General features: G+C 37.0%; 1 protein-coding gene and 1 long non-coding RNA gene across 3 annotated transcripts in view; both read left to right on the top strand.

The window, feature by feature from the left end:
- The window catches only part of REEP3 (receptor accessory protein 3), a 100468-nt gene that overhangs the window by 21458 nt on the left and 56955 nt on the right, over positions 1-22055 (top strand). Inside the window, exon 1 of one of the 2 annotated variants that reach the window (XM_040242290.1) lies at positions 16177-16181. The exons of the other annotated variant lie outside the window; for it this stretch is intronic. The gene's annotated coding sequence lies outside the window, so the exon portion shown is untranslated. Of the gene's footprint in view, positions 1-16176; positions 16182-22055 lie in introns of those variants that run through there. 2 annotated transcript variants of the gene reach the window in all.
- On the top strand, positions 7942-11096 carry LOC120865227. Its single transcript, XR_005721334.1, has 2 exons — positions 7942-8112; positions 10781-11096. It is a non-coding gene; the product is annotated as an uncharacterized LOC120865227 (long non-coding RNA).

Genomic DNA, 22055 nt, shown 5'->3' with positions numbered 1-22055 from the left:
TCTTTCTCTACTAATAGTACAGAAAGATGTTTGGATTATCAGACATTATCACTAATTATTTCTGGCCAGTGGATCTGAGGCTGAGTTTTAGATTTCTACTTTCTTCTTTTTAGTACTGTTTGTATAATTAATATAAATCATTTCTACTAAAAACAGGTTTTTAATTGAAGCAGCATTAATTTACGACCTTTCATGTTCCCATCATTATATTTCTTCTTCTGTCTATACTACAGCATGCTCACCACCAGAAATTTAATTTCCATCATATGGTTGACCTGTTTTAGCCATTTCGCCCTCCCCTTTCTTCGCCTCTGGTAACCTCTGCACTGTGCTCTGTATCTACATTATTTTTTTTTGTTCATTTGTTTGTTTATTTTTTTTGTTTTTTGTATTTGACATGAGTGAAATCACATGGGGTTTGTCTTTGTTGTTACTTAGCATAATGCCTTTAAGGTCCATCGATGCTGTCACATATGGCAAGATTTGATCTCTTGTTGTGGCTTGTAAACATTTATTCTGTATCTTTGGCTGTTGTAAATAATGCTGTCCACCAACTCGTGGACCTAAAGTAAGGTCGCTTTAACAGTTTGATCCCCAAGTCTAACAGATTACTAACCCTAACCCATCTCCTTTAGGTAAGCCCTCAGCTCCTCACTTCCATCTCTCTCGGCACATTCAAGGGCACAGGATGCTACACGTATAGTCAGAGCCACTAACTGCAACCCTGCAATCCTCTTGCTCCAGCTGATGCTGCCTTCCTCTGTGTCGTCTTATGCCCACCAGTGCCCCCCAGCCATGCACCAGGCAGATATGATTCTCCCTTGACTTCCAGTCTGTGCTCACTGCCACCAAGGCCACCTGGAGTTGCTTGCTGCTTCCAGTTATCTATTGCTACATAACAAACCACCCGCAAAACTTAGTGGCTTTAAAAACAAAAAAGTTTTATCTCTCAATTTTGTTCCACACAAAAAAGAACACAGGCTTTCCTTAACCTTTCTAAAGTTAAGATGACATGGCAAGCTACTTTTATTTGCAACAAAGTTTTAAGCTGTTTCATGCGTTAGAAGCTTTTTGGTGCATTGCAATTTTTTTTTCCCAGTACTAGTAGACCTAAAGTCTTAAACGTAGTGGTGGAATAAAAAAGTTTGCAGGTGTCATCTTTAAGTATTTAACCGACAGCTTTTTTCCTTGTATGCAAATCATACTTTATTTTTCTCCTTTTCTCTTAAACTGACTCAAGTTCTAGGATGATTTGATTAAGTTGACTCAGTTTGGTCAGTAAGAAAGTAAAATTGGTTCTAAGTTAAGAGGAGAATAGGCTATTTGTCAGTTTTTAGGTGATCATGACTCATACTAGTAAAAGTAGCTAACTTTCAGTTTACTGAAAAGGTTGTCTTGATTGTTAAGGATTAAATTTCTCAAGAAACAATTTTACTTAATCAAGTTTAAACATTTGGGTGGAGAAGAGAATGTGTTTTCTAGAAGTGATTTTCTCTGAGTGACAAATATGGGCACACAATTTGTTGTGATGCTATCTATATCTAGCAAACAATATTTGGAAGGGTTTCATTTTGTGAAGCTTGTTTTTCTGTGGCTGATATGTATGTGTGTTTTTTAAAAAATACTCGAATTTGTCCAACTCCTCTTTTGTGCCTCTTCCCTGAGGAAAGCTCAGTGGTATTTAAAGTACAGTTCAGTATGTTGCTCTGGAATCTAAAAAAAACACTAGAGGAAAAACATAAAAGGTAAATCTTTGGCAATCAACCAATAAGAAAAACATTCCATGAAAAGAAAAATTTAATGAAGCAAATACATTTTAAATATGTTGAGAGGAGATGCTCTCCACAAAACTGAGATGAAGCAAACATGAGGAAAACAACCACCAATCCAAATGAACATGACTTTGGGAAATATGGCCGTTTTTGCATGTATTTTGACATTAAGACTTCCGCTACTGAAGGAAGACTTGTTACTGCTTTTTTGACTTTATGATTTAATAAACTGTGATTAAAAGATAACTTTGTGTGTCAAATGGAGAATTTAAATTGCTGATGAATGTTTAACTCAGTGATGATGACATTCAGTCTACCAAAAGAAAATGCTACTGCTGTTATAATTTTCTAATCCTAAATGGCCACTGCAGTTTTTTAAGGCCATGAAAGTGGAAAATTCTGAAAGAGATAGGCATACCAGACCACCTGACCTGCCTGTTGAGAAACGTGTATGCAGGTCAGGAAGCAACAGTTAGAACTGGACATGGAACAACAGACTGGTTCCAAATAGGAAAAGGAGTACGTCAAGGCTGTCTATTGTCACCCTGCTTATTTAACTTGTATGCGGAGTACATAATGGAGAAGGCAATGGCACCCCACTCCAGTACTCTTGCCTGGAAAACCCCATGGGCGGAGGAGCCTGGTGGGCTGCAGTCCATGGGGTCTTGAAAAGTCGGACACGACTGAGTAACTTCACTTTCACTTTTCACTTTCATGCATTGGAGAAGAAAATGGCAACCCACTCCAGGGTTCTTGCCTGGAGAATCCCAGGGACGGGGGAGCCTAGTGGGCTGCCATCTATGGGGTCGCACAGAGTCAGACACTGAAGCGACTTAGTGGCAGCAGTTAAGGAAGGCCTCTGTGAGAAGTTGGCATTTGAGCAAGGACTTGAAGGAGGTGAAGGTATTAGCCCCGCAGAAACTGTGGAAGAGCTTCCCAGGAAGGGAGTTGTCCAGGTGCAAGCTCCAGACTGGGGCTCTGCCCAGCGCCGGGAGGCCTGTGTAGCTGGTCACACTGGGGCTCTGCCCAGCGCCGGGAGGCCAGTGGCTGGTCACACTGGGGCTCTGCCCAGCCCCGGGAGGTCAGTGTAGCTGGTCAGACTGGGGCTCTGCCCAGCGCTGGGAGGCCAGTGTGGCTGGTCAGACTAGGGCTCTGCCCAGCGCCTGGAGGCCAGTTTGGCTGGGCCAGAGCAACAGTGCGGCCAGTTGTAGACCATTGTCAACAAAACCAGAATTTACTCTTGAATGAGATGAGTTTTGACCAGAGGAACAAGATTTTATTTTAAAAAGTCTCTCTATCATGGAGTATCTACTAGTGGGGCAAAAATGGAAGCTTGGAGACCAGTTAGGAGGCTCTTAATAAACCTGTGAAGGACGGGTGGTGCCTGGGACCAGGTTGGTAATAATCATCAGATTCTGGGTTTGTTTTGAAGATTGTTAAATGCAGAGGTTTGTTTGACAGAGTGTGTATATTCAAACTGATGAAACTGGATGAGTCTTACCTAGGGATTGAGTAGATCTAGAGAAGAGAAGTTGACAGGTTATTCCTAAAATGTATGTGAAAATGCAAAGGGTGGACAGTCCTGAAATAGAAGAGCAAAGAATAGAAGAACCAAGTGGAATGACACATTTAATCAGATATTAATAGTAGGATGAGTTGAACAGATAAAGTTTATAAAGGTATAGCAATTAAGACAAGGTGGAATTAGAGCAAGGATGGACACATAGGCCAGTGAAAGAGCTTAGGGTCTAAAAAAAGTCCTATACATCTATTTTGGGTACTTGTTTTATGACAAAAGGTAGTACTTACAGAGCAGTGAGGAAAGGTTGTTATCTACAATACTGTGGTGTTTCCATGCCAACTGGATATCCATATATCTATACAAACATAACCACTAACTCAGACCGACACAAAAATATTAATTCCAACCTGATAACAGAAAAGTAAAACAGTAAGATTTCTAGAACATAGCTTAGAAAAATGTCTTTGTGACTTTGTAATAAGGAAACTCAATCTTAAACAGAGCACAAAAAGTGTTAGTCATAAAGATATCTAATAATGATAAACTGAAACAGACTAAAATTAAATACTTTTTTTATCAAAAGACATCATTAAAGCAGTTTAAAAAAAGGCAAAGTGGGAGGAAAACATCCATAACATATGAAAGTGAACATTGGTTCATATTCAGATATACAAAGGAAAATGGACAAGAGACTTTACACCGAAACCAGGGAGGGAGACCCATGCAGACAGCCAAGAAACCTAGGAAAAGATGCTCTGACTTCTCTTTCTGGAAGGTGGCAACGTGATGTGATGCAGAACCACTATTTCTGTCCCCTTTGTGTCTCTTTGTAAAAAGAACTAGAGCTTCCTGGATCTTTATTTGTACTACTTTTGTACCAGTAGATCTTTAGGATTGAATAGGAATTGAAACTGTTCAAACTTTAATCTAAAATTTGATTGGCTATATGTCTAAGAAAAATACGGACAAATTCCTGAACGTGAGATTGCTGTTGTTATTTTAAGGAAAGCTCTCCTACCATAAGTATCCATAAGCATGAGTAACATCAGGCAGACTCATGCGTAACCTCTTTTTTAAGAATTAGATGCTTCAGCCTTCCTGCTAGAACTTACAGGTATAAGAGAGGGCAGTCAGAAAAATGCAGACAAGGACACTAGCCTGTCGTGAAAGAAACATGATTACGGGGGAAGAAAATGCACACAAAAAGCATATTTTAATGTTTCAAGTTGTTTTTTAAGATATAACCTAAAGGTAGAGGCTACCCTGTGTGGCAGTTATTGGTTGTCATAAGAGGAAGGTTCTCATCAGATGGCACTGGGATCCAAGGTAACCAGCATGTGTTTAGCAGGGACTGGAAGTGATAAGGATAGAAAAGCATCTGTGTTTAGAATGCTCCAATGAGCAATCAGCACTCTCCTGAGATGACCCTTTCCTGTTGCTAGGCACTCATTTCTGTTTCTGGAGTGGGTGGCAACATTATGTAATGCTGAACCACATTTCCATCCTCTTTATATATATCTTTGGGAAGAAGAATTAAAGCTTCCTAATGTTTTATTTTATACTATTAAATTTTTAAGATTGAATAGAAATTGACGTCATTCAAATTTGGCCTAAAATTTGAATGGCTGTACATTTCAAGGGGAAAAATCTATTTCTGAATATAAGACTAATTTTAAGAAAAGCTCTTTTACCATAAGCATCAAATAATGTTAGGAACTCTCACGTATAATCAGTAGTTTAGGTGGCTGATTTACATAATTCACATCACATATAGGCAACTCCCATATCTCAACTTGTGTCCTCTGGCCCCAGAAATGCCTAAGAGACTGATTTCCTTTCTTCTTATAGACTGTTCTGACTGTCCATTTTAGAACAAAGCCTCTGAAAATTTAAAGAGCAATTTAGAGTTTCATTTTCAGTGGTCTGGTGGACAAAAAATGTAACTGTGATGGGCACTCCCACTGAGAACATGAAAAAATGCTAGATAAAATATTTAATAACATTTCAAAATATACTATTGATGAAAGCTATTAGGACCCTGAATATTCTTATAAATAAAATGAAAATAAAACACCGGTTGGCAACATAATCTAAAACTTTATAACCATTCAGTATTATGTAAAGAAAATGCTATTGTTGTATATAATGGCTGGGAAATACAATGTTTAATAGTGATCTCCTCTACAAATCAAAATAAATGCCTTCTGTTTTTTTAAAAATACACCACCAAACTGACTCGGAAGTACGTTATTCAGAGGCCAAAAGCCCAGCAAGGTAAAGGGAACACTAAAGCTACCTTTCACTCACAGGCATTTCCTGAAACCGGATGACCTTGTTTTGGTTTTCCTGTTCTCATGGGGCATGTTGGGACAGCAAACGCTACCGAGGATTCATCCAATATGAGTCGTATAATAGCATAAAACTAGAAACCAAAGAACTATAAAGAACTGGGCCACATTCATTCCCAAGAAGAAAAAGAAAAGGCACAGGTAGGACAAATATAAAGTACAGAATAAGAGTTAAACCCTAAATGCATCAGAATTATAATAAACATAAATGGACTAGCAGTTCTAATAAAAATCAGATTATAGGTAGCATAACAGAACAAATCTAGTTACATATTTTCAAAGGGATGTATTTAAGCAAAAACATACATACTTAATCATTTGAGGAAAAAATACTTAATGAAAGTACTGTTGTTATGGCTTTCATTCTTTCTTACCTTCTTTTGTAAATGTATTTCACTGTTTTTTATTGAATGTTAATGCTACAGAAAATTTAAGAATATAATAAATATCTATAATACCCTTGACCTAGAATCATCTGTTGTTAACAGTTTGTAACAGTTGATTTATATAGACACACACATACATGTGCATACACACATACTTACATGTGCACACACACACACATACATATATTATGCAATAGTAACAGCAGTTGAAGCACAGAGTCTTAACCACTGGACAACCAGGAAGGTCCCAAAGTTATAGAGATTTTAAACTGCAGTGGTTGCCAGGGTTTGGGGGTGTTAAATAGGCAAATCACAAGGGTTTTTATAGGGTAACAGAGCTATTCCTTATGACTCTATAATGGTGGATTTATGACATTAGGCTTCCCTGGTGGCTTATACGGTAAAGAATCTGCCTGTAATGCAGGAGACTCAGGTTCATTCCTTGGCGTAGGGAAGATCCCCTGGAGAAGGGAATGGCTACCCACTCCAGTATTCTTGCCTAGAGAATTTCATGGACCGTCAAAACCCGTACAACTTTACAGCACCAAGAGTCAATCTTAATATATGCAAAATTTTTAAAAGCATTTTGGAGATTGAGGAATACAGGATGGAATGCAGAATGTGACAGAACTATGTTACAAATACATTAAACAACTTTGTTGAAGGGAGTGAAGGAAAAGGGTGAGGATTTAAGTAACTTTGGAAATTACTGGGAGCTATAAGGCCAAAGTAAAAAAGAACTGCATTTACCACTGTACTTGATTTAAATTGTATCCCATGAAGGTGTGGGTTAACAGTTCTGAAATCACTATATACTGGAGTCGAACATTAAACTTTTCTCACTGTTAGAATGGCAGCTACAGATAAACAAGGTGAGAAAGCTGCATGATCCACGTAGCAAAGAAGAAAGATGAGGGAGGGAGGCATTACAGGCAAGAAGCACACACTCCAGGACAAGTAGAAATACAAGAGGCACGTTGAGGACACCATGTTGAAGCAGATGGTTTATATAAGGCAGTGGTTTTCAAGGTATGCTCTCTTGAGCTCCCACAGGGGCTGGTTCACAAGAGGGCAAGGAGGCCAGCTATTGAAGTCTTTAAGTAAGTCAGTACAGTGAGTGTGAAGTCGCTCAGTTGTGTCTGACTCTGCGACCCCGTGGACTGTAGCCTATCAGGCTCCTCCGTCCATGGGATTTTCCAGGTAACAGTGCTGGAGTGGATTGCCATTTCCTTCTCCAGGGGATCTTCCTGACCCAGGAATCAAACCCGGGTCTCCCACATTGCAGGCAGACGCTTTACCATCTGAGTCGCCAGGGAAGCCCCGGTGAGTGTAGGAAGTACAATTAGGAAATACAGTTAGGAAGATTGGTCTAACAGTGGAGCCAGAGGCTGTGTTGGGAAACCATTCTGTAGGTAGGCTGAGATGACATGAGCATAAATGTATCTTCAGCAACTGGTTTGAAAATAGAAGCAGAGGGTGAATGTGTGGATGCTCACCAAGGAAAAACCAACATGACCAGGTTACAAATTAGACAGATGTTGTAGGAGGGGGAGGAGTCAAAGATCCATACACTGATAGTCACGGGTCAGGAGGGTCGCAAGGTACAGAACGTACAGTTATAAGTAAATCCTAGGCTGTAATGCATAGCATGGTGATATAGTTTACAATACTGTATTGCATATTTGAAAATTGTTAAGAGAGTAGGTTTTAAATGTTCTTACAGAAAATTCTTGTAACTGTGTATGGTGACGGATGTTAACTAGACTTATTGTGGTGACCGTTTTCCAGTATATGCAAATATCAAGTCATGTTGTGCATTTGAGATTACTGTGTTAAATGTCATTTATGTTGTTGTTCAGTCACCAAGTCATGTCCGACTCTTCATGACCCCATGGACTGAATATCATTTATTCATCAGTTAAAAATAGAAATAAAGGGAAAGAATTAAGTTTTGTTTTTTTTTTTTTAAAAAAGGAAGGAAAAGAAATACTGTCTTGCTGCCACATATGGACAGATGCAGAGAGGTGAGCCAGTCCAGGCTGGCAACATAACAGGACTTCTTCATTGGCAACTCAGCACGAAAGGTCTTATAGAGTCTTCAGTTTTACAGAAGATCTTCATCATAATTATAATTTATGAATAAAATAGGTATTTTAAAGTATTTTATTTATTCATTTATTTGGCATGCACGATCTTAGTTCCTTGACCAGGGATTGAACCCACACCCCTTGCAGTGGGAAGCACAGTCTTAACTGCTGGACCGCCAGAAAAGTCCCAAAACGGATACTTTTAAAGCATTAAAAAAAGAACCTCATATTGAATTTAAATCCAGTGGTACTAGATTATATGGGAATATGGAAAATATGTTGAATCCACATTCTAGAGGGAAATACAAAGTGGATTGAAGCGATTGAGTATGTAAACTTTAACTGCGGTGACTGACGGTGGGATTATACCTTAGGTTGGCAATGATGAACCCATAGCAGACCTGAGAGTTGTGTTGTTGTTTACACTTCAGGTCCTAAGGTCAGCTGATTCCTTAGAAACCACTAAGCTGGAAAGCCTCTGTGCCTTGTAGAATGCCTGTGTTAAATTGAAAAACCCTAAGCTCTGTGGCACAGCTAAAAATCCCATAGCCAGAGTCTGGGGGTTGGCTTCTAGTGAAGTAACATTCTCAGGGTATAGTATTGTTAGGTAAGGCAGAGACTGTTAACGATGTGGTTTCCTGGTGGTGAAGATAAAATCCCCAGCAGAAGACTTGTTATTCCTCTGACCTGGTGACATGAGTCCCAAACCAATGGTTCAGCTTTGTGAAGGGGAAAAAAGTCACCAGGGATTTACAGCCCATCCCCCCAGACCCCCCTGCCAATAAAATAAACTCCATATGAACTAAACATATAGAGAGATACAAATATTTACTTGCTCTCAGCATAAGAAAGGCTTATCTAATATAAATGCAGACATTTAATACAAAGGTGTATAACATATTCATATTAGCAAAATTCATCAACAAAATCAGTATTAAGATATAAAATAGACCCACAAAAGGCCTAGAACCAACAATACTCCAGTTGTAATGAGCACACCCAGCACCTGTATCTTGGTTTCAGATATATTTCTCTAGTAAAAGAAATGTATTCTTGGAGAAATAGCTAATTGGAGCACTCCTTGGAGAAACAGCTAATTCTAGGAATGGGACAAGAAATATACAAGATTAACCTTGACCATCTTTTAGTATCACACAATAACAAAAGTGTTCAAAAAAGATAAAAATTAAAAAATAATGGGGGTGTATCAAAGGGACATAAAAGTCAACTAAGAGAGATCCCAGTGACCAAATCTAGAACAATTTGAGCAACAAAATAAAGTACTATTGTGTTAGAGCCCAAAATGTATAATAAATATCCATGAGTTCATACTGATATAAATGATGGTTTAATCAATGAATAGAAGAGAATAGAAAAATTTCCCATGCAGAAGAATCACAAATAATTTATGTAAATACTCTGCCCTCATAGAGGCGGAGCATAATTCTTCATTCCTTAAGTATATAGGCTGTATATAGTCATTTCCTTCCAAAAGGTATGGTATGGGAAGTGGGGCAGTGTTTTGGCAGGGAGTATTTAGTAACCTTACCTGATAATTTCTTCTACAGCCACATGATCCAGGTTGTCATCAGTGATAAGGGTTGATCATGTGTGCCCTTGCTATGTCATGAAAATGGCAGATTATCTTTGTGGTATTCCTCCCCAAACCCCTACCCTGGTACCAATTGAGGGACATCATAAAAATTACTTGACCAGCAATCTTCAGAAGTATCAAATCATAAAAAATAAGGTTTGGGAAACTTTTGGGGTTGCCTGGGGTGACATGGTGATTACATGTAATGTCACAAATTGAGTGGGATTCTAGATGGTATCCCAAAATTTGTTGTTTAGTTGCTAAGTCATGTCTGACTCTTTGTGATCCCATGGACTGTTGCCCATCAGGCTCCTCTGTCCGTAGGATTTCAGAAACTAAGCAAATCTGAGTAAAATATGAACTTTAATTAAATATGTATTGTTAATAGTTCATTAACTGTGCAAATGTACCATACTACTCAAAGATTTTTTTAATGTAAATTTATTTATTTTAATTGGAGGTTAATTACTTACACGTGTTCCCCATCCTGAACCCCCCCCCCCATATCATCCCTCTGGGTCGTCCCAGATACCAGCCCCAAGCATCCAGTATCATGCACTGAACCTGGGCTGGCGACTTGTTTCATATATGATATTATATATGTATGGTACATGAGAACTGTCTGTTCTACCATTATAATTTTTTGTAAATCTATACTAAAATTAAATTTTTATTTTAAAAAAGTAAATTGAAGACATTACGACATTTTAGTCCTGATTACTGTGTCTCCTAAACAAGCGCACTCTTTTGTATAGCCACAGGATTTATATCACCTAAGAAAATAACAATGATAAGACATTAACAGCTAAAGTACAGTTTGTATTCAAATTGCCCAAGTTGTTCTAATAATACCTTATGTAGCTGCATTGTTGTTTTACAAAGAACCACCAGAACAAAAATAACAACAGATTTCAATCAGGGATTATACATTGCATTTAACTGGCATTTTTTTTCCTCTGTCTCCTTAACATAAAACAGTTCTCTCCTGACAAGGAATTTTAACCCTTTCTTTTCAATGGACATATCAGCTGTCCTTTGTTAATCACTTTTGTATTTTTTTTTCTTTTTTAGGGAGCAAAACGCTGTAAAGTCAGAATTGGTGGATTCTGTACCATTTCTCAAGAGTGGGAGTAGGATCATCCAAAAGTGCTGTCCTGAAACAGTGATATTTCCTAAGAGCCAGAGAGCTTGTTGGTGCCAAACTGTCAGGCTGGTTTCCTGCTATGAGTGATGTCAGGATTAAATGAGGTGGTGGTATAGTTCTTCTGGCACATGTTTGCTTTCTTTTTTCTGTTGATGAGTTGCCCAGGATAGTATAAAGTTCCCTCCTCTCTGATTTGCTTGTACAAAGAAAGTACTTAGACATCCTCTCATCAGCTGACCACCTCCAAGAGAACATAGAGATTATCTTTAGATGCTTTCACAATGTTTAATTTTTATATTCTGGTGGTTCAATTTTTATGAGTTCTGTTATTGATTATTTGTTAAACAAAATAAGGAGACCAAACCTTCTTTAAACCTCATTAATCAAAGAGTAACACGCAGGATGCCTATGAAAAGAGGGAGAGTTCTCAACATAAATAGAAAGATTGTTCTAGCTCTAAGGAGTGGCATGAGAAAAAAAAATATTGAACTGGAAATAACAGACCTATTAGATGTGAACAAGTGAAATGAAGGAAGTGGTTTAAGAAATATGAAAATAGACTGTTTTGATTCCCAAATCATCACAAGTTTAGTTTTAATTAAAAAGCAATGGGGACTTCACAGCGGTATCCTTATTTCTGGAGTATACAGTGCCTGTCACAAAGTATGCCTTCGGTGCGATCTGTTTTTGTATAATGGAGAGAAATTAACAGATTATTTGAAAGCAAAATAATTCAGTTCACTTGAGACTGGTTGGAGCCCCGGGGAGAGTTGCTGTGCTTGTTTGGGGGGGGACTGTAGATGACTGCAGTATGGATTGCACAGCAGATATGAATGCACACTGGGAGGACTTGGCAGCAATTTTAAATCTGAGTTCAATTCAGGGAAGTTCACTTGGAGGTCAGGATAGAACCCATGTTTATGGCTTTTCTTACTCATCTCCTTTTTATTTGTGTAGAGGCGTGTACTTCAAGAGAGGAAGTTTTCTCAGCATACTCAGAAGTGGTTTATGTGCAATTTTTCTTCACCAGAAGCCTTTTTTAAACTTTAGATTACAGCCAAACTCTCCTTATCTTTAATGTTGATGGGGCTAATGCTGAGTTTGGGTTTTAACAGATCCTGTGTTTAAGGGGCTAAATAAAGAAATAGTTTCTCTGAGTTGAGAGTTATTCAAGAGTCAGGGGTTGGTCAGATGATGTGAGTAATTCTTAACTCCATCAAGTATAGCCACTTAACAATTTTGATAGGAATGTAGAGCATGTGAATGTTGATTAAACATGTCAATATTCCTTATGTAGACTTCGTACACAGTCAAAAAATGGGTCTCATTTCTCCAAAGAAGACATACAGATGCCCAACAGGAACATGAAAAAATGCTCAATGTCGCTAATTATTAGAGAAATGCAAATCAAAACTACCCTGAGGTATTCCCTCACACTGGTCAGAATGGCCATCATTAAAATATCTACAAATAACAAATGCTGGCGAGAGGGTGTGGAGGAAAGGGAACCCTCCTACACGGTTGGTTCGAATGTAAATTTCATAGTTACTATTTGCGGAGAATAGTGTGAAGTTTCCTTAGAAAACTAGAAATAGAATTACCATATGATCTGGCAATCTCACTCCTGGGCATGTATCCAGAAAAAACTATAATCCAAAAGGATACATGCACCCCTTTGTTCACAACAGCAGTATTTACATTAGCCAAGACAGGGAAGCAACCAAAATGTCCATTGACAGATGAATGGATAAAGAAGATGTGGTATATATACACAATGAAATACTACTCAGCCATAAAAAAGAATGAAGTAATACCATTTGCAGCAACATGGACAAACCAACAGATTATCATACTTAGTGAAGTAAGTCAGACAGTTAAAGACAAATATTATATCACTCACATGTGCAATCTAGAATATGACACGAGTGAGCTCATTTACAAACCAGAAACCGGCACACAGATCAATGGTTACCAAAGGGAAAAGGGAGGAGGGGTAAATTAGGAATTTGGAATTAGCAAATGCAAACTACTGTTTATAAAATGTAGTATATAAATAAGGGCCTACTATATAGAACAGGGAACTAACTATATTCACTATCTTACAATAAACCATAATGGAAAATAATATGAAAAAGAATTATATACATGTATGTATGGATATAAAAAACTGAATCACTTTGCTGTACAGCAGAAACTGGCACACTATAAATCAACTATACTTTAATAAAAATGTTAGAAAATGGGTCTCATATCTTTTTATATGTGACAGTAATACATTAGTGGGTCACAATTCACAATTACTTAGATAACTTGTGAACGTTGATTTTCACTCATCTACTGATGTTGAAGATATATGCTAGGAGTTACACATTGTATGAATTACAGAGTTTTTTGGTATAGAGCAAAGAACACAGGTTTTAAAATTGGAAGTTCTATATTTTGCTTTGGCTTCAATACTTGGTGGGTACTTTATTCATAATATCATTGGTTTCTGAGCCTTATCTATAGAGATAGAACAATAATACCTATCCTATGTATGAGTTTATTTGTAGTGACAATTAGAATGGAAAAATCAGACCTGGTAAACTGGGGAATGCTGTCGATTTTAGGAAACGTTGGCTTCTTTTAGTTATGTATGGCATTCTATACAGCACTGTCCACAGGAAGCGTAGTTCCTTGAGGGCCTCAAAAGCGGTGATTCTCTAGGATATTCTGTTTTGAGTTCAGCATTATTTTTAAATATTTTTCTTTAGTCTGGGTCTACCACACAGTAGGCAGGGTAGTTGGAGGGTGAGGTGATGGCCAGGGGAGAGAATAAGAGGATGATGAAATACTAGTCTGATTTGCTGTGGATTGATTTCTTCCCTTTAGTGTTATCTTTAAGTTTCCTTTTAGAGTAGAAATTAGAGCTCTGAAGTAAAGTTAGAAGTTTAGCTCTGACGACATGAAAATTCCAAGCTTCATAGCTCTTGATGACTATAATTAAAACATGTATAAAGTCTTACAAAGGAATTTTTTTTTTTACTGTGTTTTTTTTTTCTCCTTGGCAGTTTTAAACTTGTATCACTGGTTAAAGTATTCAGGGTTGGGGCTTTTCTTATGGGCTTTTTATTCCTGATTGTAATTTTCATACTTTAAGACCACGTGTTTTACTAAGTGGGAATTCTCTACTAGAGAATTCTTAGCAACAGATCTTTTCTTGAAATTTGTATAATACAAAGTTATGTATTATTTTGCAGTAATTATGCATGAACTTCTGCTACCTGATGGCTGCTTAAACAGTAGCATAATGACTCATTTAGCAAGGATATACACAGATACATGGGTTATCACTGGACCCTGTACCAGCTATAATCATTTGGCCATAAACAGGCACAAATTTATTATTTTCAAGGATTTACTAATTTTTACCACTTTATATAACTTTCTCCTTATAGTCTAACATTTATTTTAGTGTTTAAGTAAGGACAGAGTTTGGCAAAAGTCAAGATAGCCTATAGTCATTTTCACATTACTTTTAAAAATACACTTTGACCTTAGCATATGGACTGCATATTGCTTAATCATAATCAGCTTTAATCCAAAACTAAAGTAACCTAATGTCATCACACCTTAGTTTCTTGAAGACGCAGAATTCAGAAATTCAGGTTCTTTGGCCCCACTTCCAAAGATTCTCATTCCCAGTTGATCCTCGTATCTGGACAGATTTGGGAGCTTCTAAACCATTTATAGAGAGCTTTTCAAATAGTTTAAGGGTTTAGGATTCCTCAGAGGATTCTACACTCAGTGAAACTAAATTGAATTCTCTAGGACAACTTAACGCATTTGTCTCATTTATTTGCATTCATCTCTTATTTTTTGATGATCCCAAGAAAGATTTCCTCTGAGGGGAAAAATACTACTTTGAAAAAATTCAGAAAACTACTGTTATAAAATAGATTGTTTCTAAAATTCCCTCTTGTTTAAGATTCTGATTTTATTTTAAAAACTCAGAGTCTGTGTTAATGTTAGAGACCTAATCTTCAAACAGAATTGAACTATGATAAAGGGCAAAATACATTTGCCCTCTTTATCTTGCATGAAGCCTTTTATAAATAAAACTTAGTTGCCAGAATAGCCTGCCTTTTTGTTTTCACTAAATTCTGTGAATTCTTTCTACATATAGTATTTCATTGTCCTCCTGATAGAAGCACACTATAGTTTCACTTGGCTAAAAGACATATAGGCAGTGGAGTGCTGGGAATGCTTAGCAACGGGAGCAAAGGGACTGATTCATATCATTTACCAATTTCCATGATGTAAATACTCCCAACAATAATAGCCTGTTTCACACTACCAGTGTGATGTCACCAAATGTGGAGCTGGGACGAGACACCCACAGTACTTAGTATTTCCACGATACACACAGAATAGCCATAAATAACTTCGAGAGCATAGCAAAACTAAGATAATTAGGAAATGAGGAGTTTGAGTATTGACCATTTTAGCTATTCATGTGTTTTCTGTATTCAAATTAGTTGACCATAAGCTATTCTGAAAATTGTTTGCATGCTTCTTTGATGAAATAGAGTGTTTCAAAATGGGAGATTTTTAACTTTACATTTTCTACTTTATTTTTTAGATTACTTATACATTTTAAACAACAACAAAAACAGTATTTAAAAAGAAGCCCTCCAAAATATTTTAACGTGTGGCTAAGTTGGGGAACCACCCATGGTTCCCAAACTCAGCTACCCAAACTAAAAAATGCCTTTTTGGTTCTCTGGTACCATAGAGCTGAATTCTGTGCTTAGTCGTCATGACCAGTACATTTTGACTATTTGTTTATGCTCTGTTGTGTTTTTTCAAATTATCTGAGAAATCATTTGCCAAATGTATATGTTAGAAAATAAAGAAAAATGAATTAAGACTAGGAAAAAATAGCAATCAAAATAGAAAATAAAAACCTGTGAATACAAGTACTGTATAAATAACGCCAATCCTAAGGCTCATCATCATTGAACAACAAATTTTGCGTATTGGCTTCCTGGCAACTAGTCAGTAGGGAAAAAAGGAGCAATATAATTCTTATCAGATAGAAGATAGGGCATCATTTTCTCAAAGAAAGCTAAGTACTGAATTCCAAGGTAAACCTCACATATGAGATTTAATATACAGGAATGCCAATATAATACACAGTGCTCTTAATACCATTCCCCTGCCATTTATAGTCATGGGTTTCATATGGCAGTTTCTTATACTGTACCTCAAGAAGAAACAAGAATGTATTATTAAAAAGTAATAAGAATTCCGTTAAAGTGACTTTCCCTCAAAGAAGAGAGGTGTGGTGTTTAAGAACATAACCTGGTAGTTGAGCTTGATCCAAATTTCGGATGACACCACCTAGAGAAATAAAGGTTTAAAACAAGGACGGCCGAAAACAAAAAGGAAGGGCAAGTTAAATCCACTTAGCGTCTGTCCTTTGTTGTGAATTCATGTTGGTGCTGTGTTGACAAGTTTCCGAGACCAGGGTCGGCAGAAAAGAGTGCAGTGAATGAGTAGCAGTTTCTCTCTTGGTCACAGGAATGAACAGCTGGGAGACCTCTGCACGTTTACTATCCTTAGGCCAGGCTATTTTATGTTCATTTCACTGGGCTCAGTCTTTAGTGTAACGTGAATTACAGGCAGATGGGGTTTGTTTATACTCTGTGATGAGGGCCTGGAATGTTTAATTTTGCATTGCTCTTTAAGACTGTACATGGTATCTTGTTAATTATGACTGACTCGCCGTAACGAGCCTGGTACATCTGTCTTTCATCATTCTGATTTTCGATCCTATGTTTTGTTTCTTTAATATTAGCTATTCCATTTTAGTTAATCTCTCTTCTCATTGAGTTTCTCCTTTAATGTGATAGAACACTATAATTAACATTTTTTGGTTTTTTGGGAGCATGATTCTGAAAGCAGTGGAATAAGGAGAATTTGCCAACTGAGCAACCCCAGGTGCCAATGAGTATGGTCATATTACGTATTGGTGTTATATGGTTTATTACCAGCAATAAGCTATTTGTTATGCTTACTTTTAACAAACTACAGTTACAGTTCTATTATTAGAGCAGTAACTTGTAATACAAAGACAATTCAGGGAAAATTAAGATAGTTCTGAAATTAAATGTTAGCATCATTAACTATAATATTTGGGGATGTTTTCCTCTAAGTATCAATTTATGTACCATGTGATTGTTCTAATCCATATATTATCTAAAAAACACAGTTCATCCACTGGAAAAAATGCCTACTGACTCTCCTACTGCATTTTACTTGTTTGACTTTTTGTGTTATTACATAGTCCTTAAATGGGTATTTTATACATTCCTTAAAATAATATAAATTATGTTACTTTTCCAAAGAGCAATTTGGCAATATATATCAAAAATCTTCAAAATCTCAGCCCCTTTGACTTAGTTAGCTATTCCACTTCTACAATATGTCATTAGGAAATAAACAGTGATTTTTAAGTGTGGATTTTGCTGTGAGAATGCCTGACTTTGAATGTAGCCAATAAACTTACAAGATATTTGACATTGGATTTTTTTTAAACTTCTATAAGGCTCAGTTTTTGCATTTATAAAATAGGTATGAAAATATCACCTATCTCTAGGTGTTAGTATGAGAACTAAGTTGAAATGATATCTCAAAAGTGTTTAATATCCTGCCTAATATAAAATGTTGATAAATAATTGCTATTAGTAGTCATTATAGAAAGACTTTTAAGGATAAAAATTTATGTGCTCTAAGATGTCAATTGATTATGTTTAAATTATGATATTTTATAACATAATTAGAACTTTTTTTTAATATTGGTCTTTAAAATGTTAAGATAATATTGTAAGATTGTACAGAAACTTGAAAAGATAATGCCAAAATGTTAAGACTGGATCACTGTTAATAATTTTTAAAACTACGTGATATATTCTCTGACATAAATCATACCAATGTTTTCTTAGGTCTCCCAAGGCACTAGAAATAAAAACAAAAATAAACAAGTGGGACCTAATCAAGCTTACACACTTTTGCACAGCAATGGAAACCATAAACAAAATGAAAAGACAACCTACAGACAGAGAAAATATTTGCAAACAGCACAACAGACAAGGGCTTAATCTCCAAAATATAAAACAGCTCGTGTAACTCAACAACAACAACAAAACAACCCAATCAAAAAAATGGGCAGAAGACCTAAATAAACATTCCTCCAAAGACATACATATGGCCAATAGGCACATGAGAAGATGCTCAACACCACTAATTATTAGAGAAATGAAAATCAAAATTACACACCTGTCAGAATGGCCATCATTAAAAAGTTTGCAAATAAGTTCTGGAAGGGGTGTGGAGAAAAGGCAGTCATCCTCCTACAATGCTGGTGGCAATGTAAGTTGGTGCAGCCATGATGTAAAACAGTGTGGAGCTTCCTCAGAAAGCTAAAAATAGAATTATCATATGGTCCAGCAATCTCACTCCTGGGCATATGCCCAGACAGAACTATAATTCAAAAAGATACATGCACCCCTATGTTCATAGCAGCAGTATTCACAATAGCCAAGACATGGAGACAACCTACATGTCCATCAACAGATGAATCGATAAAGATGTAGTGCGTATATACAGGGAATACTACTCAACCACAACAAAGAACAAAACAGCATCGTTTGCAACAACACGGGTACAACTGGATATTATCAGACTAAGTGAAGTAAGTCAGAAAGAGAAAGACAAATACTATATGGTATGACTTTGGAATTTAAAACATGGCACAGATGAACCCATCCAGGAAACATAAACAGACTCATAGAGAACAAACCTGTGGCTGCCAGGAGGTAGGGGTGGAGGAAGGATGGATTGGGAGTTATAGGTTAGTAGATGCCAACTATTATATATAGAATGGATAAACAAGAGCCTACCTTGTAGCACAGTAAACTGTATTCAGTATCCTTGGATAAACCATAATGAAAAGGAATATGAAAAAGAATACATGTATCTCTATAACTGAGTCATTTTGCTATACTACAGCAATTCAGTTCAGCCACTCAGTCGTGTCCGACTCTTTGCAACCCCATGAATCGCAGCACGCCAGGCCTCCCTGTCCATCACCAACTCCCAGAGTTCACTCAGGCTCACGTCCATGGAGTCAGTGATGCCATCCACCCATCTCATCCTCTGTCGTCCTCTTCTCCTCCTGCCCCCTATCCTTCCCAGCATCAGAGTCTTTTCCAGTGAGTCAACTCTTCACATGAGGTGGCCAAAGTACTGGAGCTTCAGCTTTAGCATCATTCCTTCCAAAGAAATCCCAGGGTTGATCTCCTTCCGAATGGACTGGTTGGATCTCCTTGCAGTCCAAGGGACTCTCAAGAGTCTTCTCTAACACCACAGTTCAAAAGCATCAATTCTTCGGCGCTCAGCCTTCTTCACAGTCCAACTCTCACATCCATACATGACCACTGGAAAAACCATAGCCTTGACTAGACGGACCTTAGTCAGCAAAGTAATGTCTCTGCTTTTGAATATGCTGTCTAGGTTGGTCATAACTTTTCTTCCAAGGAGTAAGCGTCTTTTAAGTTCATAGCTGCAGTCACCATCTGCAGTGATTTTGGAGCCCCCCAAAATAAAGTCTGACTCTGTTTCCACTGTTTCTCCATCTGTTTCCCATGAAGTGACGGGACCAGATGCCATGATCTTTGCTTTCTGAATGTTGAGCTTTAAGCCAACTTTTTCACTCTCCTCTTTCACTTTCATTAAGAGGCTTTTTAGTTCCTCTTCACTTTCTGCCATAAGAGTGGTGTCATCTGCATATCTGAGGTGATTGATATTTCTCCCAGCAATCTTGATTCCAGCTTGTGCTTCTTCCAGCCCAGTGTTTCTCGTGATGTTCTCTGCACATAAGTTAAATAAGCAGGGTGACAATCTTTTTCAATTGAAGTATAGTTGATTTACTACAGCAATTACAACATTGCAAATCAACTATACTTCAATTTAAAAAAACTAGCTGATAGAGGGATTTGTTTTATTAACACTATTCTATTTGTGTGTGGCTTTATTTTTCAAATTATTTATTTTTGGCTGTGCTGGTTCTTTGTTGCTAGAAGGTCTTTTCTCTAGTAGCGGCATGCAGAGGCTACTCTTCAATGCAGTGCCCGGGCTTCTCATTGTGATGCTTCTCTTGGTGCCGAGCCTGGACTCCAGGGCATGCAGGCTTCAGCAGTTCTGACACGTGGTTCCTGGGCTCTAGAGCACAGGCTTAGTAGCTGTGGCACACGGGCTTAGTTGCTCTGCGGCATGTGGAATCTTCCTGGATTCAGGGATCAAACCCGTGTCTGCTGCATTGGCAGGCGGATTCTTTACCACTGAGCCACCAAGGAGGCCCTTTCATTTTTTTTTAAAAGAATGACAAGAGTAATAAAAAAGGAAGTTTAAATCCTTGGAATTAGTGCTTTTGTAATTTGTTTAAATGTTAAATTGATCAGTTTTTTATTAAAATATTATTGATGCATTTTTAAAAGTTTGAAAGACTTTGAGTGATATATCAGGCTTGTGAAAAGTTTAGTAAAAATTGTAACAGATACATTTATAAAAGAAAGATGGTTTATTCAGTCATGGAATTTCTTGGTGATTTTTATTGTCTTTTTAATGCTTTTGTATATCTCCCAAAAATTCTGCAATAACTTTTTTTAGAATCTTAATCAGAAAAGTATTTAACCAGTTTTTATATGAATTGATGCTTAACTTTTATGCTTTGATGACATTAATTCTAGTATTAAGCGCACCCTTATTCATTGCTTCTTAGATTGCCCTTTGAACATGTAATTTTCAAACAATTTTGGTGGAAGTTGAATTGTGTCTTAACATCTGTCCAGAAGATAGCTATTTCAAGTATTTTTCATATATGAAAAATGATGTTGTGGGGAGGGGGGTTCATGTTTGGGAACGCATGTACACCCGTGGTGGATTCATGTCAATGTATGGCAAAACCAATACAGAATTGTAAAGTAAAATTTAAAAAAAAAAAAAAAAGAGGAATAGAACAATCAAAAAAAAGAAAAATGATACAAGAACCATCCTCACTACTGCATTCCCAAAAATTTTATTTCCTTTTTTAAGCAGTGTTTTTCAGCATAGCCAGTGTTCATATAGGCAACTTTACCTTAATGGGAGGAAAGGGTATTATGAGTATTTTGGCAAAGTTCTCGCCTCTTTAGGCAAAACTAAGATTAAGAGGAAATAAGCAACTATTTCTTCCTGCCTCTGTAACTGAAATGATATTCATATTTATAGGTCAACTTTATTTGTAGTAAATACTCCCTTTCTAAACTGTAAGTTTATCTTGTAGGTGGCCTTCTAAAATAAACTTTATTTGCTTTTGTACACTATGTGCTCATGCTTTGGCTTTATGCCTGACCTCCCAGGTTGCAAACATCTACAGTAGAGCCCAATATTAAAGGAAATGAACCCAAAAAATAACTGAGAAAATATTACAATGTTAGTAATAAATTATCCAGTATATTCTCATTGGAGCAATAAATTATAATATGAACAGTGGTGGTCTTTAAAAATTGTCCCACTATTCACTAAGACACTTAATCTTTTCCATGTTCCAAATGAAATACATTAGTGGTTTCTACTCTTTACAACATTTAGGTGTTAGGGAGATATTTGTTAATTTGACTGGTTCTGTTCAATACAGAGGTCAAAAAATAAAGAAAAAACACCTGTATGCATAGCACCAACTAGCACCAAATCTTTGAAAATTATTTTCAAAGTCAGTTATGTATACATAATACAAACAATCTAAAACAGAGTATGCTAAAGGAAAAATGAGTAATGCTAACAAACTCTAAAATTCACAATAAAAGTAATTTAGAAGTCTCTGGAAGAGGGTGGGATCTTGATGGGAAAAAATTAAGCCAGGAAAAAAAAAAATAGAAGAAAGAAAGGAGAGGAGGGAGGGGAGGATAAGGAGGGAAGGAGACATTGCAGGCAGGAAGCACACACTCCAGGACTGAAGTAGAAATACAAGAGGCATATTAAGGAAACCATGTTGGAACAGATGATTCATATAAGGCAGTGGTTTTCCAAATTACGTTCTGATGAGTCCCCACATGGGCTGGTTGGCAAGCAGGTGAAGAGGCCAGCTACTAAAGTCTGTAAGCAAGGCAGTACAGCAGG

Source organism: Oryx dammah, unplaced genomic scaffold (assembly GCF_014754425.2).
Source record: "Oryx dammah isolate SB20612 unplaced genomic scaffold, SCBI_Odam_1.1 HiC_scaffold_6, whole genome shotgun sequence".
Classification (NCBI taxonomy): domain Eukaryota; kingdom Metazoa; phylum Chordata; class Mammalia; order Artiodactyla; family Bovidae; genus Oryx; species Oryx dammah.
The sequence above is the reverse complement of the archived record's forward strand: the minus strand, read 5'-3'. Positions and strand labels throughout refer to the sequence as shown.